The sequence below is a fragment of the Nelumbo nucifera genome, chromosome 7, assembly GCF_055504915.1.
Source record: "Nelumbo nucifera cultivar China Antique chromosome 7, China Antique-T2T, whole genome shotgun sequence".
Lineage (NCBI taxonomy): Eukaryota > Viridiplantae > Streptophyta > Magnoliopsida > Proteales > Nelumbonaceae > Nelumbo > Nelumbo nucifera.
This window is the reverse complement of record NC_142655.1, coordinates 42210743-42230565: the sequence shown is the minus strand read 5'-3', so window position 1 is coordinate 42230565 and position 19823 is coordinate 42210743. Positions and strand designations below refer to the sequence as shown.

Below are 19823 nucleotides of genomic sequence, written 5' to 3'. Positions count from 1 at the left end.
TCTGTGTTGCTAGGTAAGGTGCCTTGAACACTAGAGGATAGCATTTGTGCCAACTGCCCCACTTGAGTCTCTAAATTCTTGATCGATGCCTCTTGATTCTGAAATCTCGTTTCCGCACTTGATATGAACTTAGTCATCAGCTCCTCTAGATTAGATTTCTTTTTTGGCTAAGCAAAGTTTTGATAGAGGGGTTTCATCATATTTTTATTTGACCAAGACAAATTGGGGTGATTCCTCCATCCGCGGTTAAAGGTACGAGGGTAGTAATTGCCTTGCTACCTTTGAAGATTCTCTACGAAATCTAGTTGCTCAGGGGACTGCATGAACCGATTTCCATCTTGGCATTCGGTGTTGATATGACCTCCCCCACACCATTCACAGGCTACGGCTTGAACATGCATGGTTGCCAACTGCATTTCATCGATCTTCTTGCTGAGGGCGTTGATTTGTGTAGATAGTGTTATATAATGTCAATCCCTTGTTTTCTTCAGTCAATTCGTTGCAGAATGTCTGAACTTGGAGCCATACGGGAAGTCCATAATGAGGGACCTTCCTCAGTAATTCCTTGTAGCACTCCCATGATTCATATAATGATTCCCCGTCCTGCTGAGAGAAAGTGGTGATATCATTCCGCATCTTTGCAGTCTTAGACGAAGGGAAATACTTGGACAGGAAGCGACTGGCCATTCTATCCCAAGTAGAGATCGATCCAGCTGGTAGAGAGTTCAACCAAGTCTTAGCCTTGTCCTTCAATGAGAACGGAAATAATCTGAACCTCACAGCATCATCACTAACTCCGTTGTGCTTGAATGTGTCACATATCTCCAAGAAGTTGGCGATGCGAGTGTTCAGATCTTCATTAGCGAAGCCGCAGAACTGAATAGTGTTCTGGATCATCTGAATGATTGCTAGTTTGATCTCTAAGTTATTAGCAGCTATTGCTGGTCTCACAATGCTCGAGGCTGCCCCGATGAAGGTTGGCTTGGCATAGTCCACCATTGTCCTTTGCTCGGCCATCTTTGTACTTTCAACTTTCCCTTGCTTCGAAGCTCTAAGGCGATGGTAGAGAGTTCGTTCAATCTCTGGGTCGTAGATGATGCTCTCCTTTTCACTTCTACGTGTCATATACTGTACAAGTCAAAGTCGAAAAGATACTAATACACACATATCATGAACATATTATACAAAATCAAATTAACAACAGTAGGCGGTTCCTAATATTGTTGTGATAATCCCCGACAACGGCGCCAAAAAATTGGTGCGTTTAGATTACACTAGCAAGTGCACTAGCCGATCAAGTAATATATTGATGAGTAGAGTATCGTTCCCATGGGGATTAATTCAACAACTACTAGTACTAAACCTGCCTTATGTTATCTGACAATCTAGAAATTAAAAACTTATCTCCTAATTAGAAAACTATCCTAGGTATTCTCGGATCAAACCACCTTAAAGAATTAGAGAAAATGCTTCATGAAAATACTAGCATAACCGATTCAGCAATTATACCATTAAGCTATCCAACCGAAGTTGATTTCAGGCATGGGTTGGCTATTTCTTAATTGTATGGGCAGCCTCTTTTTTGCACATACCAATCTATCTATGAGCAATAACTCCTATATCTCTATCAAGAATTTAATCGCTATAGATGCATTAAAAACAAGGAATTTGAAGAAAATCAATTCTTGCTAAATGCATGCCAAACGAATCATGCACATTATCTCTAAGATACATTCAATCCATTTTCTTGATCAGTTGATCTGATTACCTAAACCCTTTCTCAAGCAATTTAAGTAATCCAAGAAATAAGAGCAGTTCGGCCAAAATTACTCTTATAATGGAAAACCCTTATCAAGAAATCCCAAGACTGAATCACTATCAATAGGATCAACTTAAAAGATTAATTACAAATCTGAATTAACATCCATCATGGTTCGCATGATAAAAAGAAAGAAATATTCAACAAAGAAAAACCCTAATTGAATCTAGGTTATCGAATTCGCAAAATCAAAGAAGAAGACAACTTAAAATTTTTGCATCAATCTTCGATCTCTTCTTCAATTCTCCTTGAATAGCTTTGTGATCCTTCTCCTAGCACTTTCCTCTTCGTTCTTGTGTCAAAGGGTCGAACCCTAATTTTCTCTTTTTCTTTTATACTCTTTCTTGCAGCTTTTGGTTGAGAGTCCTAATCCTCTTCGAACTCTGCTAAAGTTAGTCGCCTTTTGGAGCCTCCCATAGGGCTGCGGTTGGGCCTCTCTCTTTGGTGGGCCAAAGTCCTCCCCTTGCCGCCATATCACTATGTATTATGTTCTCTTAACTCTAAATTGTCCCAAATTCCCAATTTCCTGAAATTCAGTTCAATTAGGATAAAAACCTTTAAGAATCATCATCAAAACCATGTATAAAGCAATAAAAATAATGTGTAGCATGCGCACACATCAAAATGTATGAGTATCATATGTACTAATACCAATTATCAACTATCAATCTCTTCCAAATAGTTATTTAGCTAAGCAAAGGGGTTCTAAGAAATATAAATTATGGGCTCAACTATAAGCTGAATTGTACCTTACGCTGCATAATACAGTTTTAATATAATGCCCAAGCACATTGTGTTGAGAGAACATAAACTTAAAACAAGCACTCTTACTACGATTCACTCTAACATCATTCATAAACTAAACACAAGATAAACTATATTCCCCTTACAACATATTCATCGTCTTCTTCTGGTTTTTCATCATTAGTACCTTCATTTCTCACAACTCCGTTGTCATTAAGGCTATTTTTTAGTTTTAGTAGCTCCATTTTCAAATCATCAATGTACATTTTCAATTTTGAGCATTTATGCATATAGAACTGTAAGTCTTCATAATTCATGTCCTCTATTTTCATTTTGAAGTATTCTACTATTTTTTTAACCGCCTTCCTAGCTGCATCTTGTTCCGTTTCCATTTTAGAAATACATTCCCTTCCATAGATTTTCCAATTGTCGGTTCCAATTAATAACGGAGGCCTTGAAATCCTTCCCAACTTCTTCAACAAAGAATATGGGAATTGACATGCGCAATTTGGAGCACAACTCGCTAAGTACATTTTTGAAGGAAATCCTCATCTCGTGTTGTCATCTATTTTCTAAGTGAAATATCAAAAATAAACTAATACATTAACTGTAATTTCATTATGGTTGAAAGAAAAGAAGCAATATATAACAACAAACAATAGAGAGGAAACAAAATGGTATACTTCAAGATCATTCTGGAAAAAAAAATAGCAAAAAGCATAAAAAAACAAAATGATTACATCAAAATCAAAAGCAATAAAACTTGACAAGAGCAGACCTGATTTCAAGCAAATGGGTGACAATATAATTTCTACATCAGATGGGTTTAATTTGTGAATTTAGATGTTGGTTTCTAACCAACATATAAAATGAATCAAATAACATAACTTCAATTTCCGATGGGTTGAAACATAAAAAAAAAATAACAAAAATAACAAAAAAATACAATGATTAGCTCAAAATCAAAAGCAAAAATATTTGATAAGAGCAATACTGATTTCAAGCAAATGGGTGACAATATAAGTTGTACATCAGATTGCTTGAAGTTGTGAATTTAGACGTTGATTCAAACCTGCTTATAAAATGAATCAAATCACATAACTTCAATTTTCAATGGGTTAAAACCAGTATTTTTCAACCCATTGGAAATTGAATGAATGAAATATGATTTAAGCCTTAAAAAAAAATTAATCTAAATGCTGTAACATTTAAAATACATTACAATACATTAAATAGAAAATGGAACCTGATTTCTCAATTTGCTTACTCAGCGGTTAGGCAAATAGAAAATGGAGCCTGCCATTTTCAATTTGCTTGAAAATGAACCAACGACAATAATAAAAAATCAGGACTTAGAACCAAGACAATTTTAATTTGCTTGATAAATGTAAATGCTGTAATTACATGAACCAACAACAATAATGAAAAATAAGGACTTCAATATTAAACATTACCTTTAGAAATTCCTCAGTTGCTTTCGTCGAGTTCCTCTCCTTCAGTTGTTCTCCTAGTCGAATATTCACTTCTCCGTTGCTTTCCCCTTTCACAAATGAATCCTCCGGTTGCTCTATTGAATTTGTGCGTACTCCAAAAGAAGTACAAACTCCATTTAAATACATTTCCAAATAACTGTAATCCCCAATTGTGAGAGAAATGGTGGGAGACTTCGTGGGAGAGTTCTTTTTCAAATGAAACAGAGTATGAGGACATGGGAAATAGGGTATTCTTTCTCGTTTCTGAGAGAGAAACCAAATGGGTGAGGATAGTGGGATACTTCATGGGAGATAGGGTATTCTTAACCGAATGGGTGAGGGTCTGAGGGAGAAAAACTTACAAAAAGATTCGAAAGTAATGGGAGATAGTGTCTTCTTTCTCGGTTCTGAGAGAGAAACCAAATGGATGAGGGTCTAAAGGAGAAAAGAAGTGGGAGAGAGGATCTGAGAGAGAAACACCTACAGTGATAATCGTAAAGTTACCAATTTTCCCTTCACTTGCTAACTAAGCAGTTAGACAAATAAGGGTAGTAAGGTCTAAGAAAAGTCTAGAAAATAGAACTATTTGCTCTTTTTTATTCAGTATAGATATAGATATATATATAAATATAGATATAGATATGTATCGGTTGATTCCATTAACCACGGTTAACCGAAACCGATAACTTTGATTACCGAACCGATCGATTCGGTTAACCGGAATTTTCAGTTCGATCTCGTCGGTTCAATTCGGTTTTTTGATTTTTCGTTATCAATTTATTATCCCTGGTTTTGATTTTGGGAAGAGCGAGGTGACCGAACCGGAGAATTTGGGATCTCCTTCGAATCTATCCCTTTCGATCTTTCTTCCCCTTTCCTCGTTCTTTTTCTCCTTTTTTCCCCTTTCTTTTTCCTCTCTCCTTCACCTCTCTTCCGCCCCGTCGTTGAAACTGAGCAGAGCATTGCCGCACCCTCCGTTCGTCTCTCGGTTGAACATCAAAAGTCGTTGTCGTATAATACTGCATTCAATATAGAATTTCGCCATTTCAACTTAATGTTAAGTTCCTAAACCCAATCCGGGATTCTAGGTGAAGCATTTGCTTCGACGCACCGCTGAATGCTACATTCTGGAGTGAGATTCAGCTCCATTAATCGCGACTTATCCAGGCTTCTTGTGTAAACGGCATCCTTGATTAAAAAGGCCATCATAGTGCACCTGGTCAGTTTCGGGTGTCTTCTCCTAGTTTCATTTTCTTACATAGCGTTTATTGACTAAACGATATTTGGATGCTATCATGTTAGTCGGTTTTACCTGTTCTTGGAATGATTTCTCATGTTCAGCATTAGCGTTTTTTATATGTTCTTCTCCCTATCTCTATTCCATGTCCTTTTTTGTTTAATGTTTAGTCAAGTGTTACTCGGGTTCTATTTTAATGGGGCTGAAGGATCTGAACCTTTGAATTGGTTTAATGGATGTAGCTAATCGGATATTATTGTTCTCATTCGCGTTAGGTTTGGAGCTTTAGTTATGCATTCAGGAGCACCACCTTCTCACCACATTTGTTTGCACTATTTCTGAATGTGTTAAAGTTAACCACGAGGCACCACGCCCCATTAGTGTTATCAGAAATCTCTTTGATACAATTATACACAATAATTTGATCTTGTTTATTAGGAGGGGTGCAAACAAAAGTATTAAACCAAGACTGATTAGTAGAGAGGCCAATGATAAAAGCATGAACTAGCCTTTCATTAGATAAAATTATATTGACATTACATTGGCTAGTCATCCCACAAAATCCACAAATCCCCCAAAAATCCAATAGGATAGTACTACTAGAACTACTAAGGTTGACTCTGTCTCTCTCAGGAAACAGATCCCAGGCCTATAGCTTCTCATAATTTCCTGGACCTGGGATGAGGACGGCCAGCCCCTCTAACGTTCCAGCATACCATTTTCATTTCCAATTGTCTTGCTCATTGGACCCATTTTGTCCTTCATAGCTTGAGCTGATGTCTTCTCTTCTTGTTCAGTCGTGAAGAGAAGAGAGTCAATTGTCTTGCTCATTGGACCCATTTTGTCTTGCTCATTCATCGACATCTCAGTTTGTTACCCTTTCTGATGGCATTAAAACATCAGTGTCTGGTATTGGTAGTATGTCTCGTACCTTATCCTTGTCTTTATTATTTGTATTATAATCTCCTAAATTTCTCCTCAACTTAGGTGGCATTTGGTAGTGTGGTAGAACCACGAGATAGTGGGTTTCGAACCATCCCACACTACATTCAGTTATTCAGTTATGGTTTGGTGCGGACCGAAACCCACTATCTCGTGGGTTTTGACCACAGCATTTTCTCGTGGTTGTAACCACGCCACAGGGGACTATACTCAATTAGCTATCCCATGCTTCGCATGTAATTAGATGTGTTTTAAATCATAGTTAATTAATTTCATTTTATTATTATTATTAATTCATACAATATTTTTTATTAATTATTTGTCCTATTATCTAAATACTAATATTTATCTTACCATTATAATTGTTATTACTTGCTATTAAAAGTGAGACTTTAGTTTATGTTTTTACTAATTTCAATAATTCCATATTAATTTTTATTAATTATTTGTAATTAATATTAGTTCTCTTATATATGTGTTTTTATATTTTTGTCACTTTTAATTTTTTGAATTCACCCTATAATTTTTATCAATTTTCTTATAGATAATTAATATTAATTCAAATTAGTCATGGTTAAATTGCATTTTTTGTTTGAATTATTAATTTTGTTGAAAATATCAAAAAGTATATTACTCTTGATCAACAACTTAGATCATCTTAAATGGTGTATATGAGATGCATGGAGTCAAAACACACGGTGTGGCCTGAACAACACCATACCTTGTAGAATGCCTATGTTGGTGTGGTGTGGTTCAGGCTACTCATTTTTATCCACGGTGCAGAACACCTGTCCTTCTGTGGCATGGTGCCACCCAATTTCTCAATCACACTACAGAACACCCCCTTAATGTCTATTAAATTAACCAAATTCCTTCATTGCTTAATTACCTTCTTTTGTTATGCTTTTCAGAATCTTAAGATGGAGGAAGATGATTAATGTTGTCAATGGGTCAGGTTTGATTTAGGTCACTGTAGACTCGGTCTTGACTTGAGTAAATGTGAAGAACCAATTCCAAACTAGACCTTATAGGGTTTATAATTGGGACAATTGGATCTAACTTGACAATATTTGATTCTAATTGATAGATATACTTTTAACTTTGACAACAAACCTACTTGTTTGTTAAATTGACATATTTGGACATCATATTGTGACAATATTTACAACAACTATCATGAGAGAAATAAGTATTTTTTAGGGTATTAGCATATGGTAACTTAGTTAAAAATGCATAATTATTTTCAGTTATAGAAGAAGTATAGTTACACATTTAAGCCTTTTAATCTTCTCTATTTGATTCATAAATTTGTTTTGTATGGTTATTTTAGACTTAAAATGTGCAATTATAGTTCTTCTAGTGGTTCCTTGAGGATTTACCAACCAACTTCATGATTTTAGAAAATTTCCTTCACATTTTAGGCTTTCAAAATATCTTAGTGAAATATCCCTGAAATTTCACCATCTTTGCATAGCAAAGTGCCCATTAATACGAATTGCAAACCATGGGTTTGGATTTGTTGGACCTGCCCAATTCATTGACAGCATTGGTAGAGGACCTAAACCTGGACGGTTGTACTACATGGACGGGGATGGCACACAAATGGCCTTCAGTTCTTGCCTTACTCTTCATTAATAGCATTGTTAGCCTGGTTATTCATCACTTCAAACCTTGAAGCATTTGGTTCCTTCTTTGCAATCACTTTTGTTTTAGAGTGTGTCATGTCGGTTGAGCAGACACTATAGGGTGTCCTTTGCTCCCCGAATAGAGAGTAGGGTGTCAAGTCCTTTTTGATGTTTGGGACCCAAGACCTATTATTTCATATGATAGGTTTAGATACTATTTAACCTTGATTATTCGAGACTGATTTCAATTTGTTTAGTGAAAGAGCTTTCTGAATTATTCTCTATTTTACATTCATTTCTGCTAAAATTCATAATCAATTTGGTGTGTCTATTAAATTATCTCCTTTTGGCAATGGCTGTGACTACTTTCTTGGTTTGTTTGGGGCTTGTTTTATCCAGCATGGTATTATTCATCATACCTCATGTACTTGTGCACCATAACAGAATGGTATTGTACAGAGGCAGTATTGCCACTTGCTTGATGTTGCTTGCTCTCTGTTAACCCAGATGTTAGTTCCCAAGTTATTGGTGTGATGCAATTTTTTCACCTTGTTATCTCATTAACTGCATATCTTTCATTGTTCTTGGTGGTTAGTCTCTATTTTTCCTAGTTATTTCCCTCATTGTCTCCTTTTTCTATTTTTGGCTGCATATGTTTTGTTCAAGTCTTGATCCTTGTTGTGATAAGTTGGACCCTTGTGCCATAAGTGTTTTTCTTGGATATTCTAGGACCCCAAAAGGGTACAAATTTATAATCCCACATTGAATAAATCATTTATTTGTCATGTTATATTCTTTTGAGTCAACCCCATTTTTTTCGATACTTCTGGGTATTCGGATTTTCTTAAAATACCTTTAGCATTTCCATTTGATTTTATTGTTCCAGGTGCATCCACTTTGCTCTCTACTGTGCAACCATCCATTGAAAGAGTGTATACATGTGGGAAGGCTTTACATCTACTTTGGATCCACCAAGTTCATCTCCATCAAGGGATCCTGTACCTTCATCAAATATAGACCTTCTAGTTGCTTTATGTAAGGGCAAGTGTTCTTGTATTGCACATTCCATACCTCATTTGCTTTCTTTAGATTATCTTTCCCCATCTTATTATCACTAGTTTCTTTCATTGTTATACCCATCACTAATTCCATTCAAGAGACGCTTGCATATCTTGGTTGGGAACAAATATTGATGGGGAAATTTATGCACTTGGTAGTAACCACACTTGGGATCTCACCTTGTTTCCACCTAGAAAGTTTGCTAGAAGTTGTAGGTGTATTTATATAGTGGATGTTTGGCATTGTGGTGTTGTGTTTTTTCTTGATTTGTTCATTGGAAATAAAAAAAAGGGTTGGCACAAGGTGCAATGTAATATTTGTTTATTGCTTTTTGTTACACATAAGCACCATTAGATGTTACATAGGAGAAAACACCAACACAACATCCTACTGAGCAGGAAATGTCTAAATTATGTTTCATTTGACAGTGAGTTTCACATAACCCTAGGTAAGAGGCAGTACAAAACGTTTGTACTTGATCAGCCCAAGCAATCAAGATTATGGTTTGGTAAAGTCTAATTGCCAATGTGGCACCAACATGGCAGAGAAATGGTCATGCAACACAATGATACCAGATATGCCCATAGTTAAATATTTACTTGGTGGTGGCAATATATGGGCTGAAACTGTTTACTTGGGCATGATTTGGTCAGTTAAGTAATGTTGCATCCATTGATATAAAAGGCACGCCTCACCTAGGCCCCAGGCGCAACACTTTCAGAAGGCATGCTTTGCTGTGCACACTTCAAATCACATTAGCTATTTGAAGTAATGCAATTGAGGAATAAAAAAGAGAATGGGGGGGGGGGTTCTACATGCTTGAATATGTTTTTTATGTTCTGAAACTTCCTGATGGGAATATTTGTCAAGTGACAAATGTTTATGGACCAACGACTTCAAGTCTCCGGGCTGATTTCTGGGAGGATTTGGCAGATATGATGGGCTCCCTGACCTATCCTTGGGTCATAGGTAGTGATTTCAATGTGACTCTTGTCTGTTGAAGAAAAAAATACAAGGAGTGGAAGAACTAGTTCGATGAGGTTATTTGTTGATTCATTAATAATATGGAATTGATGGATATTCCTCTACAGGGTAACAGTTTTACCTAGACCAATAATCAAGAAAACCCTACCCTTATGAGACTGGACAGATCTGATATCTTCAAATTGGGATGAAATCTCCTTGATTTTAGGTAGATTTCCCTCCCTAGACAAGTTTCTGATCACAGCCCTATTCAGCTTATCTATGGTTACTGAGAGAAAATCAGAGCTCCATTTAAATTTGAAAATGCATGGTTTGAGGAAGACAACCTTATTCCTTTTTTTTTTTTGATCAGTAACAATGAAATTTTATTAATGATAAAAACAAGATTACAACGGGATGGAGCTAAAAGGTCTTAACTCCAGTTACCCAAGAACTTTCTGATCTTGTAGTGGTTACAAAACAGCCCAGAATTATGTGTCTCTATTTACCCCTTGCCTAGCTAGACCATCAGCCAATGCATTTGCACTTCTCTTTATCCAATTACATTGAATTTCCATGTCCCTAGTTAACCATTTATATTTCCTCTTTTCATTGCTGTATTTCCACATCATAGCACTGTCCTCTGTTAGCCATTTCACCACCATTGCAGAATCACCTTCTATAACCACCTTTTTGATCTTCATTTCCTTGACCCTTTGAATTCCTTTAATAGCTCCAAGAATCTCAGCCCTCAATGAATCTCCCATCCCAATCAGCCCAGAGTACATGGCTAACACATTCCCTGTTCCATCCCTTATCACACCTCTAATTACAGAAGGCCCTGGGTTGCCTATGCTGCTACCATCAAAATTCAGTTTGGTGAATCCAATAGGTGGAGGACTCCAGCAAGCTTTTGATAATTTTCTACGTAGGCATGAATCTGCAATCTCCTTCCAATTCCTTAACAACTCATCAACTGAAAACACTTTGAACAGCTCCAGTGTTCTCAACCTTGTGTCATTCTAATGTGAATGCTCTCTATAATTTCTTCCATACCTCTCTCTTTACTTGAGAAGATCCTTGAGTTCCTCTCCTCCCACACTGTCCAACATACTGCAGCTCTACCACACCTCCACATAATTTTAGCCCTTTTAGTTGGCCAATTAGGCATGGAAGAAAACAAGCTTCGAACATTCAGAGGGGGGGGTCCACCTGCATCCAAACAAAGAAGTAAACCATACCCAAGTAGCTTTAACAAACCGACAAGAAATTAGCAAGTGATATCCGGACTCACCGTCAGACTTACAGAGAACACACCAATGAGGAGACAAACAGCTGTTGGGTCTTTTCCTTTGGAGTAGATCCCCTATGTTAACTCTTCCCAGGAAGGCTTCCCAACAAAAACTCCCAACCTTAGGAGGTATAGGTCGACATCACACTTCTTTAACAGGAAAAGAAAGGCCAGCGGGATGAGAGGGTAATAGTGCTTTGAAAAAGGAGGCACAAGTATAAGAGCCCGAGGGAGTGAGTGTCCAAATTCTGCTATCTGCTTTAGATGGATCAATAAAGACCCCTTCAAGGATAAAAAGTAAGGCTATGGTACAGGCAATCTTTGTGTAGACAACCTTATTCCTTTAATGAAGTCTGTGTGGAGTGAGCTTCAGGTGGAGGGTTCAAATTCCTTTATTTGGCAAAAAAACTAGGTGCTCAAAGAAAAGCTAAAAATTTGGAAATTAGAGAGTAGCTTGAACTCGGATTTTGAAAGGAAAGCATTATTGAGCTTTGTTGAAGAAATTGATAAAGCAGAGGAGGTGGGTCCCTTATCAGAAGAAGTGAGGCTGAAAAGATCCCAAGCAAAAATCAACTTTGACAAATTGGTTGTAAAGGAAGAAATTAAATGGAGACAAAGAGCTAAGGTCACTTGGTTAAAGGAGGGTGACAAAAACACACACTTCTTACACAAAATGGCAAATGCCCAATCTAGAGCCTCCTTAATAAATAAGCTAGAGTGAGAAGGTAGAATTGGGGAATCAACTGTAGAAATTAAGTCAATAGCAACCTCTTTTTATAAAAATCTCTACACGGAGAGTTGGACTCATAGACCCCTCCCTATGGATCTGCCTTTCAAGCAGTTAAATGAAGAACAAAAACTCTTGCTTGAGAGACCCTTCACAGAGGAGGAAGTTAGGGCAACAATCAACAAGATGGATGGTGAATTGGTGATAAATGTGTAGGACTGGATGGTCTAACAAACCTTTTCTGTTTAAAATGCCGGGACTTTGTGAAACAAGATTTGATGAATGTTTTCTAGGTGTTTCACTCAAATGCTTCTATTCAAAGAAGCTTAAATGCCACATTTATTACCCTTATTCCAAAAGTTGACGGGGCCGTGAATTTCAAGGATTTTAGGCCAATTAGCCTTTTACACAACTTCTATAAAATCCTGGCTAAAGTGTTGGTTGAAAGACAATGTAATTGCTAATAATAAAAGTGCCTTTGTCCTGGGGAGGCAGATGTTAGATTCAGTTCTCATTGCTAATGAACTTATTGACTCTAGAAGAGTGGGAACTCCGGGTTTGATCTGTAAACTTGATATTGAGAAAGCCTATGACCATGTTAATTGGAGATGCTAGGATTTTGTGTTGGAAAGAATGAATTTTGGGCAGCATTAGAGAAACTGGATCAAAGTTTGCATCAAGTCCCCTAAATTTTCAGTCCTAATAAGTAGGTAATCTGCAAGGTTTTTTGGCAGTTCCAGAGGCTTGAGATAGGGTGATCCCCTCTCTCCCTTGCTGTTCATTTGTGTCATGGAAATCCTCACCCTCTTTAGCAAGAAGGCCGCAACATCTGGTTGTTGGGAAGGCTTTGCAATCTCTCTTGAAAGGGAAAAGGTCAACATCCTCCAATTTGTAGATGGTACCTTATGTTTTGTTGATGCCTCTCCGAATCAGTTGGAATATACTTGGAATTCTTAGCTGGTTTGAAGTGGTGTCTGGGCTGAAGGTTAACATGAAGAAAAGTCAGATTATCCCAGTGGGCCATGTCTCAAACTTAGAGGAACGTGCAGAGGTGATGGCTTTCCAGGTTGGGTTCCTCTCGGTGAAGTATTTGGGGCTGCCTCTTGGGGAAAAATGGTTTTCCTCTTCGGTTTGGGTCCTAGTTATTGAGAGAATGGAGAAAAAATTGGCATCTTGGAAGGAAAAATCTGTCATTTAGGGGAAGAGTGACTTTGATCAAGAGCACCCTCTTTAACCTACCTACTTTCTCTCCCTTTTCCCTATCCTAAACAAAATAGAAAAAAGATTGGAGCAATTACAGAGGAATTTTTTATGGAGGGGTTGGGAAGATGGAAAAAAAATTCACCTTGTCAAGTGGGATCAAGTGTGTAAGGAAGAAGGGGAGCTGGGAGTAATAAATCTGAAGAAATTTAACTTAGCTCTTCTTAGTAAAAGGTTATGGAGATTTGCTTCTGAAAGGAATGCATGGTGGAGAAACCTAGTAGCTACTAAATATGGGGTGGAATGGGGTAATTGGAGATTGAGGGACCCTCTAAGCTGGGGCAGCTCTCTTTGGACAGGCATAATGAAGAATCTTCCTACCCTCTTAGGAGGGATCAGTCTTAAGGTGGATAAAGGAGATAGAATAATGTTCTGGAAGGACCCCTGGTGTTTGGAGGGCCCTTTGGCAGATGCTTTCTGATGTGGACGCGTATTGGGAGCAGCAGCAACAATGATCCGGTGTTCTCATCCTATCCAATTTGGTAGCAACAGTCTTATCCATTCAGTAGATTAGATTAGACTATCTTGTTATTCTTATCTTATTAAGTTAGTAGATTAGATTATCTTATCTTATTAGATTAGGATTAAGAGAGACTTATCTTATCTTATTAGTCTTATCTTATCAAGATAGAGTTGGAGGTCTCCCTATTCAGGAAGGAGTCTCCCTAAGAGCAGGACTCTTGTAATCTCCTATTTAAGGAGCCACTATTATTGAATAAAGGCATCCAAAATTTCAGTCAAAGAGAAGAGTAAAGGAGAGTTAGGGTGATCTCTTGGACAAATCACCCCTTAGGTCGCCACGATAGGGTCAGCACGCAAAGGGAGGGGCAAGGGGAAACTAGAGGTTCTCCCCGTGGATTGACCCATGACGAGATCCTACACCAGGGCCCATAACATTTTGGTATCAGAGCAAGGCGTCATGGGTGATCTGGAGCAGCTGCCGTCCAGGGTCCATGAACTCGAGCACCGACTCATGGAGACCAGCTCGGAAGTACGGGAAATCAAGGACGAAGTCAGGGAGCTACGGTGTCTGATGGAGTTATTCCTTTCTAGCAAAGAGAGGAACACAGAAGGGGTGACAGCCACTAGCGGCCGCCGACCAGATCTACCAGAGTCTTCCGGCGAACAGCAGTTCGGCAACCAGGGGGCCGCAGTCATCCCCAAGTACAGCAGGTTAGAATTCCCGTCGTACAACGGCAATGGAGATCCCTTGGGCTGGCTGTACTGGTGCGAGCAGTTTTTTCGAAATCAACAGACAGATGACCGGGATAAGGTAATTCTAGCCGCCTTTCACTTAACAAAGGAAGCACAACTCTGGTTCTATCGATTAGAACAGGAAGAACCTGGGCTCAGTTGGACCCAGTTCAAGTCCTACTGCCTTCTTAGATTTGGGCCCCCACTGACAAGCAACCTTTTAGGCGAGCTGATTAACCTTAAACAAACCGGCACGGTGGCAGAATACCAGCGTCAGTTCCAGATCCTCCTCGCAAGGGCATCTTTAGTGCGACCGGACCAGCAGGTAGACATGTTCACCGCTGGGTTAGCAGAACCCCTGCGGGTGGACGTGGAAATGTAGAATCCCCCCAACCTGGTTACAGCCATGAATATAGCTCGTGCCTTCGAACGCAAACTACAACTCAGCCGTGGAACCTTCAGTATGGGGCGGCCTCCATCAGCATGGGCATCCCTGGAACCACTCGGAATGGCTCCATATTCAGCAGCCAGCCAAGAACGGAAGCCACAGACGAGCAACAATTCCAGGGCGAGGAGACAATGTTTTAATTGTGATGAACTCTACTCAGCAGGGCACAAGTGCAAGAGACTTTTCTGTCTCTTGGTGAAACAAGAGGAAGATGAGGATGAACCCTCTTCATTGGAACCCGATCCAGGAGGGCAAAGTCATTCCACCTATCCGGGATTCCTTTGACGGTGTTTCCTGACACCCATCCTGAATTCGAGCTTGAGGACAAGCTCGTAGTCCAAGAGGGGAGTAATGATGTGGACGCGTATTGGGAGCAGCAGCAGCAATGATCCGGTGTTCTCATCCTATCCAATTCGGCAACAACAGTCTTATCCATTCAGCAGATTAGATTAGACTATCTTGTTATTCTTATCTTATTAAGTTAGTAGATTATCTTATCTTATCTTATTGGATTAGGATTAAGAGAGACTTATCTTATTAGATTAGGATTAAGAGAGATTAGCTTATCTTATTAGATTAGGATTAAGAGAGACTTTTCTTATCTTATCAGTCTTATCTTATCAAGATAGAGTTGGAGGTCTCCCTATTCAGCAAGGAGTCTCCCTAAGAGCAGGACTCTTGTAATCTCCTATTTAAGGAGCCACTATTATTGAATAAAGGCATCCAAAATTTCAGTCAAAGAGAAGAGTAAATGAGAGTTAGGGTGATCTCTTGGACAAATCACCCCTTAGGTCGCCACGATAGGGTCAGCACGCAAAGGGAGGGGCAAGGGGAAACTAGAGGTTCTCCCCGTGGACCGACCCATGACGAGATCATACGCCAGGGCCCATAACACTTTCCCTCTTCTTTTCTAATGCTTTGTTCCCTCTTCTTTCCCTCTTCTGTGGAGATGTTGGGGCTACTTCAAAATCAGAAGATAGATATGAATCTGGAGGATGAATGGAGCTGGAAATGGAATTAAGATGGCTGTTTCTCTGTTAAGTCATTGGCCCTAAAGCTGAACAATTCAGGTTAGTCGGATTTTCCTGCAGATCAAACTTGGAATCCAATTAGCCCATCCAAGGCTAACTTTCTTGTCTGGACAATAGCTCTTGATAAATGTTTGACTAGAGCAAACCTAGAGAGTCATGGCATTCAGATTCTGGACCCCTCCTGTGGTTTGTGTGGTTCTCTTTCAAAAACTACAGATCACTTGTGCATTCACTGCCCGACTTCCTCCATGGTATGGGGACATTTCTTGAAAGCTCTGGGTATTAGCTGGGTAATGCAGAGATCAGTCAAGGATCTTCTGTGCTGTTGGAGAGTTGAAGGCCTCAACAAGAAAGAAAAATTAGCGTGGAAGACCACTCCTGCTGCTGTTTTGTGGTCCATTTGGGTTGAGAGAAATAATAGAATTTTCTGTAGTAGAGTTAAAAGTCCTGAAGAGTTAGTGCAGAGAGCTGTGAGCAAGTTGATCTCTTGGGTGTCGGTTACCAAGGAGTTTAAGCGTCAGAATTTGGCTCAATTGTTTTGTTCTTAGTCTTGGATGAGTCTGTAATCTGATTTGCGCTCAGGCAGTCTTTTTGGCCTGGGTTTTGTTGTAATGTTCTCCTCTTCTGTCTGAATAAATTTACTTTATCTTTTCAAAAAAAAAATTATTTTAAATTTTCATTTGAATACATTTTAGATGTTATGTTTATGTATTTTAATTTTAGAGAATTGCTTTTTTAAAACATTTATCTTAAATTTTAAGTTTATATTTTTAATTAATGTTATGTTTAATATTTTTATTTTTTAACTTTTTGCTTCTTTTTTTGCATTTATTGATTGTTTTGGCATTATTTTTTTGTATTTTGGTGCCTTGCTTTGAAAAGGTGGCTGGATCTGACCAAAATTGTCCAAAATTCTTTTGATTGTTTGCTTCTCCAAAATTGTCCAGCTCTTGAGCTGCCAGGAGTTAATTTGCATTCATTGGGTTTGTTTGTGTTACACAGATCTTCATGAAGATTAATTTGTATGGTGCTTTATTTTTCAATTCATTGCTTACATTTGTTTTGGTAAGAATTCATTTGAAGTTATCCTAAACTATAGATGGATGGGAATGACAAACTCGATGAAGAAGTATATCATCAAATGGTGGCTGCTGCTGTAACAGTTATGGCAGCTGGTGTTGCAGTTATAGCTGCAGTTAACGTTTTCACATCAAAACACTACAAAAAGAGGAGATGCCTCACAGATGAACTTGGGAAGAAAATTGACAAGCTAGCAAAGCAGGTGGGAGAGGTGGCTGAGGCGGCTGAGGCACTGAAGAACACCCGTTACCAAGACTACACTACTGTACTTTATGAAGAAGTAATGAAGTCTGAAGGCTTTGATGAGTCATTCCTTGGATCGGCCTTTGATTTCTTGATTGACAATGATAGAACTGCAACGTCCTTCCTTGCGAAGAGTCCTAAGCTGCGGAAACAGTGGTTGGTAGACTTCCATGCCAAGATGGATGGCAATGGTAGTTTTTAGGTTTGCCTTGCTTGGACTGCTTTTTGCTTTTGCCATGTATGGGTTTGAACAACTGATATTATCTTTTCCCTTCATTTTAATTTTTATCTTGTTATTTTGACTAGTATGATGTTTTATTGCAAAGTTTTATGATGGATAAGCAGTCCCACATTCATTATAATAGTATACTGGAGCTTCTCTCCTTAGCTTTTGTTTAGATCTTCACTTCAGTTGTGTAACTTCTCTAGCTTTCTCTACGATCTCCCTAGCTGGTTATGATGGTCAAAATTACGATAAATTCGAATCTAAGGGTTAGAATTAAGGATCAAGGGAAGAGGTATGGTTACATAGGGTCTAGGGGGCTTTGGATCAAGTTCCAAAAATAAGTCCAGGTTCGTAGCGTGAATCCTAGGGATTGAACTAGATGCATTAAAAGATGTAAAACGAAACCCCCAGAATTGGAAACTTCAAAAAAATAAAAAATTGAAGTGATTTACTCCTTTAGGCTGTGTTTGGTTTGATAGAAAATATCTCCCTCAGGCCTCAACTTTCTCAATGTTTCTGTTATTTTCTATCAAACTATACACAGGTAGCATTAGAGAAATATAAGGTGCTAGAGTTTTAACTAGAGCACATCACAGTCCTTTATATGAACTTGTGGCTTGAAAATGCGTAGGACAGCCTTCTTGAATCGAGTTAGAAGCTAGCCAATATCCTGAAAATTGGCTAAACACAGGTATAAATAAATTTTGAAAATGGGTACTTTCAAATTTTCATCCCCGACTCCAGGGTTCCTTTTGGACAAGTCTTGCCGGCCTGCAATATATTTATAGATAAATAATATATTTTATTTTATGTATATTGTATATATCATCATCTTCATCGTCATCATCCAAGCCTTATCCCAATTATGTGGGGTTGGCTACATGTTGCCATTGTCTTGTTTGACGCCATATCCATCAAAAATCATACTACATTGACACCATGTCTTTGGTCTACCCTTTGCCTTTCTGGCTCTAGTCCAACAGATCACTATGATCTCCCTTGTGCTTCAAAAACAAAATGACTGGGTGCTCCCGAGCGCAGTGAGCATAGCACAAGCAAGTGGAAATCTATGATGCCGAAAAGATATGATATTGAAAGAGCTTTGACCAATTGAAATCTCTCTGAAGTTCGATAAATATCACCTGATTGGCGACCATTTTTATGATACTGGTGGTTTTCTAGGTATTATGAATTATATTATTGGGGTAAGGGCTGAGGATAGAGAAGGGTGCATGTGATATATTGATTGGTTGTAAGTGTTTCTGATATAGTACTCAAACCCATTGTATATATATATAAATTATAAATACTAAATATAATGCATTTAATGGTATAGGGCAACCTCCTAAAGCCCGGCCTGGGCCCATATTAACCTGGGCATGTGCCTATATTTCAGGCCCAGAGACTGAGCAAGGATGGGCCCAGGCTTTAACCCTTATCATAGGTGCTAAGCGCGGCCTGGCCTGGCCCATGATGTTCCTTATCCCTTAGTTACTTCAACCTTAATTTCATGGCTATGTTTTAAACCCTAATTATGCCCAATTATCAGATTAAGCCCTTCATTATAGGTTTTTCCTAAATAAAAAATTTGAAAGTTCTTACAGAGAGGCTGGGGCAGGCTTGGGACTTTTTCCAATTAGGAAGGGAACCTTTTCCCATATATACAAAGGGGTAAGAATCATCATGTGACAACTTGTTTTGAGCCCCTAAAATATCTCCATATTCCTCCAGCTTACTTCATCCTTAAAATTTAGTGATATATGGGTCCTAGTTAATTAATGGTTTCATAGTAAGAATGAGCCAACCAGCTGGTTAACCAGTAAAACCATGACCAAGTGAGGATTCTGTTTTTTTGTCCGCTCCGAGCCTGACAATGTAGATTTAGACCATCCATGGTTTTAAGTATTGGTGTACATTGATTTTTCAGGCTAGCATAGTTATAGGTGGAATGACTAATCATAGCTGTACCCATCTAAAGAGGAAAGAGCCGTTGTTCTCCTCTCCCTTCTTACCATGTCAATATTTACTCTCTAATTCTCTAATAAATTCATTCTTCGATTTCTCTCTACCCTCACCATTAAATCTCTCTTTTCCTTTTAATCTCTTTTGGTTTTATCTAATAATAAAGTAGGGGTGTTAATTAGATTGATTAGGTTAGGTCAAGGGACAACCCTAAATATGGACCCTAGATTAGACCCAAACTAGTGTCAAAACCCAAATTTGCCCACCTAGTAAATGAGGTGAACCAATCTTCTTTTTATATTAAAGTTTAAAGAAATCATTGCTCCTTTCCATGGGTTATCAGTTTTTTTTCTCTTTTTTGTTATTAATATATTTGTTTCATTGAATGTTTCAGTTCAATAATTAAATGCAGTAAGAAAGCACTTAACATGAGCCTTTGTTTATCTTTGTTAGTTCCATTTTGAAATTGTTTATTAATTAGGTTACTGATCTCATGCTAA

The 19823-nt window shown here is 38.3% G+C and overlaps 2 long non-coding RNA genes and 1 other non-coding gene across 3 annotated transcripts; 2 read left to right on the top strand and 1 right to left on the bottom strand.

The window, feature by feature from the left end:
- The first annotated feature begins 532 nt into the window (after window positions 1-532).
- LOC148790419 (small nucleolar RNA R71) lies at window positions 533-639 on the top strand. Its single transcript, XR_016078997.1, has one exon. It is a non-coding gene; the product is annotated as a small nucleolar RNA R71 (small nucleolar RNA).
- A 1217-nt stretch (window positions 640-1856) lies between these two features.
- On the bottom strand, window positions 1857-4566 carry LOC148790418 (uncharacterized). The gene is made up of 2 exons (XR_016078891.1): window positions 4018-4566; window positions 1857-2345 (listed from the first exon to the last, which is right to left on the bottom strand). It is a non-coding gene; the product is annotated as an uncharacterized LOC148790418 (long non-coding RNA).
- Window positions 4567-4839: 273 nt separating this feature from the next.
- On the top strand, window positions 4840-17533 carry LOC104590956 (uncharacterized). The gene is made up of 3 exons (XR_734192.3): window positions 4840-5254; window positions 8726-8874; window positions 16912-17533. It is a non-coding gene; the product is annotated as an uncharacterized LOC104590956 (long non-coding RNA).
- Window positions 17534-19823: the final 2290 nt, after the last annotated feature.